Below are 8,341 nucleotides of genomic sequence, written 5' to 3' on the forward strand. Positions count from 1 at the left end.
AAGGGAGACCAGTGCACCATGTTTTTTATTTTCCTCCATGATTTGCTCTGGAAACAAGAAGAAGAAAGTCGCTACATTAGAGAGGGCGGCGCTGCTCTGTGGCTAGGGTGAGTCCAGAGCGTGGCACTCAGCCACACTGCTGGCCCCGGGCCCTCGCCCCCACTGCGCGTGGGGGGTGCTCTGGGCCCCTACAGGCAAGCCGGGCGAAGTGCAGAAGCAGGGGCCTGAGACGAGGAACACCCGGGCCCCGCGGCCGGGCGGAGGGAGCGCGCTGGTTCTCCATCCGGGCTGAGCCCTCCACGCCTATCACCACTGCACCCCATCGTGAGCCGCTCCCCCCACACTGCCGTCCTGGGTGCCCCTTCCCAGGGCCTCAGTTTCCCCATCTACTGGACAGCTGGCCCACCAGGTTCCTTGGTGACCTGGCACCCCAACAGAAGGCTGTGTCACTGCACGTTTTATTTGGAGCATGCATGACACACAGGACTTCGGCCTGCTACTAATGGGAGGTGAATTTAAAAAAAAAATTAATATAATAGTTTATTTTTACATCATTTCGTGCCTTTTTCCATCTCAGTTGTAATCCCTGTGGGCTTCCCATCACCAAACCACCCATGTGCCATCACCATAGTTCTGTGCAAACTGCCCTCCACCCATATCTGATTCTATTCCCCGCTTCTCTCCTGTAAAATGTCTCTGGTATATAGCTATTCATTGTTATTATTATTATTTCCCCCCTGGTCCTTTATGCTCCTGCTATGAGAGAAACCATCCGGTATTTCCCTTCCCTTTCTGGCTTATTTCACTCAGCATGATCCCTTCCAGCGCTGTCCATGTTGCTGCAAAAGGCATGAGTTTATCTTTTTGATGGCTGAGTAATATTCCATTGTGTATATGCACCACATCTTTTTAATCCAGTCATTCACTTTTGGGCATTTGGGTTGATTTTATGTCTTTCCTATAGTGAAGAGAGCAGCAATAAACATGAGGGTTCAGGTGTCTTTTTGAACCAGTTTTTTGTGTCTTTTGGGTAGATACCTCGGTGTGGGGTTGCTGGGTCCTAAGGAGGCTCCATTTTTAGCAGTTTGAGAATCCTAAGAGGAGGTGAATTTTAAAGGGCAGATTCCCCACCCCCAGCTTTCGGAAACAAGGGGTGAGCAAGCCAGAGGCCTCTCCTCTCTACTTCTTAAGGAAACCCCCCCTTGCCCTCCTCCCTGGCTCCCTCCCTGTGTGTGTCTGTGTGTGTAGGAGGCCCCCCTTGGGCAGAAAGAACTGGCATTTATTGGGCGTTACATTCACAAGCATTGCTATTTCCATTTGTAGAACCCGGACCCCAGAGAAGTAAGGGCGAACGCTGACATTTAAGCCCCAACCTTAAAAGTATTTTAAGACAAATCCCTTTTCCCACCAGCAAACATTCCTCTAGGAAAAAACATCCGTCCGCCCGCTCACTGCGATGAGGTTGGGTGCAGAGGTGAAGATGGGGTGTCTGCGCCGTGCACCCCATCAGAAGAGTGCAAGTTCCTGAGACTGTGCGTGCTCTGCACTGAAGTCACAGGGAACAACGCCCCACGGTGTGCTGGGGGGCTGGGAAGGGAGGGCCCTCCCAGCCGGGGAGCCCAGAAGGTGCACATCCTCGTCCCTCCTGCACACTGGTCCCGGGGACTGGATGAGCTCAACTGTGGGGGCCCCTGGAGCCCAAGGTGACGTGAAGGTCAAACGGGCCTCTGTGCCCTCCCTCTCTGCTGAGACTCACCGGAGGGTCCCAGGCTCAAGTCTGGTAGGGGCGCCTTCCCCCCCACGCCGGCCTAGGGCCTGCGCCCGCCTGCCAGACCTCGTCCTCGGGCGAGGCGGCTCTGCCGGCCGGACAGGAGGCCGGGCTGTGACCGACAAGGCTGCTTTTCCAAGACCCCTCTGACGGCTACGTAGGCCGAGAGAGTATTTCTGGCTCGATGCCCCCCGCGGGCTGCAGAGACAGGGAAGAATGCGTTCGCGCCACAATGGAAAAAGTTGGTTACACGAGATGGGCCAAGCAGGCTTGTCGGGACTCAGCGGGAGACAGTCAGGCAGGGCCAGAGGGAAGCGCGGCCAGTCCCCGCATGGAGAGCTCAGAGTGGACGTGGCCCTGACACACTGGGGGTGTGTGTGTGTGGGGGGGACTCAGGGTGGACATCCCGAGCTGTCACGAACAACTAACCCCACCTGCCTTTCTACACGCCCCTTCCCAGGGCCTCGGTCTCCCCCTCTGGCGAGTGAGCGCTGGACAGCTGGTTGACCAGGTCCTGTGGGCTGCTGGACGCGCCAAGATGCTGCTGGGAAGTGAACCCACACCCCGGCAGCAACGGCCCCTCCCGGAAGGCCGAACAGGGTCCCTCTCGGCTCAGTGTGTCACATACTGCGGACGCAGGGCGCCCTGGCGCACAGGCATCATGGCAGTCCCGAGGGGCCGGGCCGAGGGCGAGGAGCTTGGGGCCGCTGTCGGCGAGGCAGCCTCCCCAGACGGACTGGGAGAGGAAGGACTGTCACAGGAGGGGCCACGTGGCGGGCGGGGCTTCTGCTGGGCGCAGCCGGGCCGGTGGGCATGAGCTGCAAACAGCGGGGAGCAGCAGGCGGGGCCAGAGCCTGGACGCCGGAGGGTGTTGGGGGGCAGGCCGAGCCGGGCCCCAGGCCTGGCGCCATGTCCTCGGCGAGTGACCTTGAGCAGTTCCTGACTCTCCTGGGCTCTGTTACCTGTAAAGTGGGGGTAACACCTGGGGCCCTCCTGGGAGGTGGAGTCACCAGGAGACCATGGGGCCCGGGCTGTGGCGGAAGGGTCAGCTCTTTGTGGTCGGGGCGGGGCGGGGGGCCCCAGGTCGCCCCTGGATGTCGGTGGAGAGCCCAGCAGCCTGTTGCCGTGGTTTCTAAGGAAGAGCTACAGCATCTGGGGCTGGCCAGACCCCTTTGGGAAGTGGTCTCGGGAGAGGCCCCGGACCCCCGGCGGCCCGGAGAGGTGGGGGCAGCCACAAGCTGAGCACAGGGACGTTCAGGCCCAGCCAGAACGTCCAGCGCCCCAGCTTCTCCAGGGCCTGAGCCCCGCAAGGAGTGGGGTGCTGCAGGTGGGGGCCCCGGACAGGCCACAGGCCGTCGCCGCTGCCCAGGTAAGCCCGCTTCTCCTCCCCTGCGGCTCCTCCACGGGAGGGACCGCCAGGGTCCTCCCATCCCGAGCTCTGCGCGGCGGAGGGTGGTGGAATATTCCACTTGCGCGGGCTTGCTCGCCAGGGACGTCTCTGCTCGCTGCTGGCAGCAGCACACAGGGATTTTCCTGTGGTTTTTAATAGAGCACCCAAGCAGGGCCGGATGTCACTGCCAAACATTCAACAGAAAAAGCACTTTCAGGTCCGGTTCGGGCCCAGGAGAGGGGGGTGAGCCGCTCTCCCCACCCGGCCCGGGGTGTGTGAGGGAAGGACAGAGCGGGAGGCAGTGCCCCCCCGGTGCCCCTGAGACCAGAGCGGCTGCCCGGAAACCAGAGCTGGCCGGGCACAGCTGCTGGCTGGCGGTCGGGGCCCACGAACAGTCTCCCCCCGCTGCCGGGGCCGCAGGAAGCCGTGGTCCTCAGAAATAGGGGCTCGGCCTCTTCCCTGGCGTGACAGGTGCCAGGTGAAGCCCCGTGCCCAGGGCTCGTCCCCTCAGCTCTGGCGATCTCAGCAGCCTCAGCCCCCTGTCTGAAGCCAGACCCAGGTCTGACCGGCCAAGCCAAGTCCTGCGAGACACTGAGACCGTTCTTGCGGGTGTCGAGCGAGACGTGGTACGAGCCCCTGGTCTCCTCCCCCAGGCTGGCCGCCCGCTGATTTCACTGGCCCTGTTTCTTCATCAGCTGCCAGCTGCCAGGGGCATCTGGCACCCTCAGCTGACCCCAAGGGCCCCACAAGCGCCCTACGCATGACAGGTCCCTGCTGGCTTCTCTGGGCTGCGGGACCCTCACACAAATATCTGCCTGTGGGAAGCCGGGATGTTCTCTCTTTATTGTCTTAAAATATGTATTTATTTATGCATACAGACTTGGGGTGCAGAGCAGAGGTGGAGGGGCAGGAGGATTCACCAGAGAGAGAGTGGGGAGCAGGATAGGCCGATCGATCATGAAGTCCACTGCTGGGGGAGCAGCGGGCGGGCCAGCTGCCAAGCCCTGGGGGTCTCCTCCGGGGCGGGGACCGAACTGGCACTGAGGCAGCTGGCACTGAGGCAGTGTTGGGAAGCCCTGGACAGGGAGTGACTCTCGGAGGTCGCTGCAGCCTGACTTCTGTTACCCCCGGGAGCTGGGAGGGCTTGAGAGAGCCTGGCCTGCCCACCCCTGGCCCTCCCGGGGTGCTTAGCTAGTACCAGGCCTCATTTTTGATCTTCACAGGAGCCTGATGATCGACGAGCGTTTCCTTTATAAACCCAGACTGCAAGGCCCGGCTCGTTAAAAGTGCATCTCCGGCCCTCCCTGGGGGCGCAGCGGGTTAAAGCTCAGCACTAAGGAGCTAAAGCCACTTCAGCATGAGTTCGATCCCTGCCCAGAGGTGACCCACAGGGCACAGCAGACCTCTCCTGACCTGACCGCCCGCTGCTCCCCTCAGCAGTGGACTTCATCAGTCGGCCTGTTCTGCTCCCTGCTGACTCTGGTGAATCCTCTCACTGTCCCTGCACCTCTGGCCTGTACCCCAGTTCTGTATGCATAAATAAATAAATTTAACAAAAAAAGTGCATCTCCAAAGTCACTCCACTCTCTCCCCTGCCCATAAGTGCCTGCTCACCGGGACCCGCCCCTGGGCTCACTGGGCAGTGAGGGGAGACAGAAGGTCGGGCGGGAGGGACAGTAGGATTTCTGCGAGGAGCTTTCCCTGGGCAGCCAGGGCCCTGGGCTCGCAGGTGCTCTGCTCAGGGGGAGTTTTCTGGTTGGCCCTTCAGCAGAGGAGCCCAGGGCCTCTGGAGATACTCCTTACCTGGCCACCGTTCCCCAAAACCCACCCACGTCTGCTCCCCCAAAACCACCCACGTCCGTTCCCCAAAACCCACCCACGTCCGTTCCCAGGCCGGGCAGGAGTCACTTTGGCCTTAGCTGCCAGGCAGCAGAAGGCTGTCCCCTGCACCGGGACATCCCTGGGGAAGCAGCACAGGGCTGATTACCTGCTGAGCAGGTGGGAGGCGGGTGTGTGTGTGTGCTGGAGACGCTCAGCTTTCGCCTGGATTCTGTGCTGGCCGGTTAAGCCAACTGAAGAGCAGAAGTGAAGGCGTTCTTAGGTAACACCTGGGTTTATGAGACCCAGCGACACAGGCCCTCGATGAGCACACTCAGGGGCTCAGTGAGCCCGGGCTTTGGTCTCGCTCGCCTGCACCCCACTGCACCCCAGTGTCTGCCACCGACCTGGCTTGCTCTCCAAGAGACGGTGTCTTGTGCTAACCTCTGGCTGCAGCAGGAAGGTCGGGCCCCAGGGCACCCGGAGTCATTGCAAAGGATCAGGAAACAGCCAGAAACGGGGAGATGTGGCCCTTCAAGAGGGGCCCCCAAGCGCCCTGCAGACCCTGGGGCTGCTGACGTGGCTCTGGGAGGGTGCTCCCTGGATCCTCGCTGGACAGAGCGAAAGCACTCAGAGAATGTGCAGAGACTGACGGGGGAAAACCCTGCGGGCAGCCCCATGCCTCTGCACGCGGCCTCCGCAGAGCTCAGAGCCAGCAAACACCTGCTGGGCGCTCTGCAGCCGGCCCGTCCCCGCAAGCCACACCACCTGCCTCGCCCTCTCCCACACGACGTCTGGTCTCACAGCAGGTGTGACTCTGCTCCCGGGGGGGTCGGCACCTCTGTGGGGTGAACACCTGTGCTCAACGCGGGGGCCTCAGAGCACCCCGGTTTCTGTGCAGGGGACCCCGGTGGAATGTGGAAGCTAGGCGGCTCCCCTCCCCACTCCTGCCCCTGGCCTCAGAGTGGCCCCGAGCTCCGAGCGTCCCAGGGAGCAGCCGTGCCCAGGCCAGAGGGCCTACGGGGCCCAGGCGGGTCTGTGTTTATCCAGACCAGAGTCTCCCGGTGATGCTAATGATTCCTGGCTAAATGCCATCCTGGGGCTGCTTCTCCCCACTTGTACCCCCACTCCGGCTGCAGGGCAACGCTGCCTTAAACAAGTAAAGGCTGAGCGGGATTACCTCAAAGTCTGGTCTTGTCCTCTCTCAAGCAGGCAGGAGGGACTGGTGACAGGGGCGGGGGACGGGAGAGGCCCAGGAGCACCCGATGAGGAGCGGGGGAGCAGGGAGGGAAAGTGGCCCCACTCTTAGCTGGCGGCCAGTGACCCTACCGAGGGGCCTTCTGGGTCCCTCTGTGGACACCACTCTGGCCCCCCGCTTTCCACTGCTGGGTGAGGAGGGCTCACCCCCAAAAAGCTTGCCAGGAAAAGCAAGGATGCTCAAGTCCTTCATTCACCCTCTGCTGGCTCTCAGGCCTTGCTCGCCCCTCCGTGGAGTTGCCTCTGGCCCCCCGAGAGGAGACTGGGACCCCAAGGTGCTGAGCTGAGCGCCAGCCCCGCCTCCCTCACAAGGGGGGTGGCAGGGTGGTGCTAGCTTCCCTTCAGCTCACCCACAGCACCCTTTGGGGTCCACTTCCTGTCTCCTTTCTGGCCCCTGCCTGCCCCCCCAACCTCCATTGCTGGGGGCCGGGGTGAGCAGTGACAGGGGCAGCTGTTCCTTTGCTCTCCTGCCTCACACCCCCAGGATGCCCAGCAGGCCGGGGCCCCCTCGCCACATGGAAGCTCACTGGACACACTCTCAGCTCTGAGATCTGGGGGCGACTTTTGGCCCCAGCACCTCTCCCCCACCCCCACACCTACGAGCGCCACAGGGAGCTTTCAGGGGAAGGTGCCGGGGTACAGGACTCAGCTAAGTCCCAAGGAGCTCTGGTGCCTCTTCCGGGACCCCCCTCTGCTTACGGCCCCTCCTGGGTGTCCCCCAAGGCGCTCGCTGCGCCTCCCCCCTGGGTCTTACCCGGGTGAGTGTAGGCCTCCCCAGAATCTGACCCCTCGGGCGCGCAGCAGCCCTGGCTGGGGTCTGACAGCCCCCCGAGGGCAATGGGGCCTGAGGCTACGCTGAGACCCAGTCCAGGAGGGGACCCCGAGTCCCGGGGGTGCCTGCGAGGGGCTGGCTCCCTGGGCCGGGTCAGACGTCCGCAGCAGTCTGGACACTCCTCCACGTCCTCAGGACCTGACAGTCCCCCTGGCCAGCGGGAACCCTGCGGTCCTCCGGCTTCCTCCGCTGCCGGCTCGGCCAGCCCTCGACCGCCCACTCCTCTGCCCGCCAAAGCTGAGACGACACGCTCCTCCCTCCCGGTCGGGGCCCTAGACGCCCCCACCTGGCGGGAAGCAGCCAAAGGCCTGGATCCCCGTGGCAGGGGGCAGTCAGGCAGCAGGGCCGGCCGGGAGGCAGGTGACCCTGCTCTGCCACCTGTGCTCTCAGCTGCCGGCGGGGTGACCGCACCCCGAGCCCCACGGGTGGGACGGTGAGCGGCGTCCTGACCGCAGGCAGCCTCAGTGGCACTTGGTCTTGGCTTCCTTGTTTTGTTTTCACTGGAGTCATTCTCTGCCCCAAGGCACAGGAGGCCGGCAAGGCTCCGCCCGGCGTCGAGGGTCCCATCACTGCAGGGTGCAGTCAGATGAGCACCCCGCACCCCTCCCCGGAATGGGACTTGGGAGACAGGGCCCAGGGGCCCCGCTGCCGCTTCAGAACGGAAATTTAAGACTTTCCAGCAGCCCCACTGCAGCGATGGAGCCCACGAGGCCCCACAGAATAGTATTTTGGGGGTAGTGAGACTGCTGAACGGATTTCCTTCTAAACAGGCGGCAGGGCGCTCCGGGGCGCAGCGGGTCGGAGCGCAGCACTGTGAGCCCCCACAGCCCCCACAGCACAGTTCGGTCCCGGCCAGGGAGGGACCCCAGGGCCCCGCAGACCCCCCTGTGTCCCCGCTGCCCCCTCAGCAGTGGGTTTCGGTCCATCTGCCTGTTCTGCTCCCCACCTGTCTCTGGGGAGCCCGCTCACCCCCCGCCCCTCTGGCCTGCACCCCAGAGTTGTGTGCATAAATAATCTTTAAAAAAGGGGGTTTCATTCTCTTCTTCTTCCCTTTCGCACTGGCTTGCCCTTCCCATTTTTCCTGCTTCCCCCAGCACTTCCCTGTTATATATATAGTTGGATCACTTGGCTAACTTTTACCTTTAGAGAATCACAAAGAGGTTCATTTTTTCTTTTTAGTAAAAAGGACGAACAGAAATATCTAAACTACCAGAAAAGGGAAATAAACGGCCTGACCCCGAGGCTCGAGCCTTGGCTTACTGCCCGTGTGCACGCG

The 8,341-nt window shown here is 62.3% G+C and overlaps 1 protein-coding gene across 1 annotated transcript in view; it reads right to left on the minus strand.

The window, feature by feature from the left end:
* Positions 1-8,341, minus strand: part of LOC101629713 (inositol-trisphosphate 3-kinase B) — an 18,579-nt gene that overhangs the window by 8,929 nt on the left and 1,309 nt on the right. The window lies entirely within an intron of this gene.

Source organism: Condylura cristata, unplaced genomic scaffold, assembly GCF_000260355.1.
Source record: "Condylura cristata isolate star-nosed mole 26May11 unplaced genomic scaffold, ConCri1.0 scaffold00029, whole genome shotgun sequence".
Taxonomy (NCBI): Eukaryota; Metazoa; Chordata; class Mammalia; order Eulipotyphla; family Talpidae; genus Condylura; species Condylura cristata.